The sequence below is a fragment of the Nematolebias whitei genome, chromosome 5 (genome assembly GCF_014905685.2).
Source record: "Nematolebias whitei isolate Nwh7 chromosome 5, NemWhi1, whole genome shotgun sequence".
In the NCBI taxonomy this organism is placed as follows: Eukaryota; Metazoa; Chordata; class Actinopteri; order Cyprinodontiformes; family Rivulidae; genus Nematolebias; species Nematolebias whitei.
In genome coordinates, this window is record NC_056502.1 from 919291 (window position 1) to 920136 (window position 846).

Below are 846 nucleotides of genomic sequence, written 5' to 3' on the forward strand. Positions count from 1 at the left end.
ACAGCAGAGGTGTTGTCCTGGGTGGTTTTAGTCCTTGCTGGAAGGCTGCTCATCCTTCTGTGTTCTAGTATGGCCCAGTTTGTGAACAGGACTGGATTCACTGACAGGCCACTCATTTTGCACATTTACTGTACATCAATTTAAAAGAAACAATAATTTAGTGACTATTTAACATATTTTGAAAATAAACCTTTTCAGAATCACATTTGGGTCATTGTCATTTCAGAACCATCTGAGGATGTCAACATCAGTCCCTTAAATTTATTCCTCTCTGGATCAGGATGAGTCGTTTTGTTCCATGGTTGGAAACGAAGTCTTCTGGCGTAAACTCTGATTTTCAGCCGCTGTCTTAGACCACACCCACATCTGTCAGCCTCTGTCATAGACCACACCCACATCCATTGGCTGCTGTCTTAAACCACACCCATATGCGTCGGCTACTGTTAGACCACACCCACATATGTCACCCTCCGTCTTAGACCACACCCACATCCATTGGCTGCTGTCTTAGACCACACCCATATCGTCGGCTGCTGTCTTAGACCACACCCACATCGTCGGCTGCTGTCTTAGACCACACCCACATCCATTGGCTGTTGTTAGACCACACCCACGTTTGTCAGCCTCTGTCTTAGACTACACCCACGTTTGTCAGCCTCTGTCTTAGACCACACCCATTGGCTGCTGTCTAAGACCACACCCACATCTGTCAGCCTCTCTTAGACCACACCCACATCCATTGGCTGTTGTGTTAGACCACACCCATATCTGTCAGCTGTTGTTAGACCACACCCACATCTGTCAGCCTCTGTCTTAGACCACACCCACATTTGTCAGCCTCTGTCT

At 47.3% G+C, this 846-nt stretch overlaps 1 protein-coding gene across 1 annotated transcript in view; it reads left to right on the forward strand.

The window, feature by feature from the left end:
* Positions 1-846, forward strand: part of LOC119409593 (DNA-directed RNA polymerase III subunit RPC7-like) — a 37495-nt gene that overhangs the window by 22469 nt on the left and 14180 nt on the right. The window lies entirely within an intron of this gene.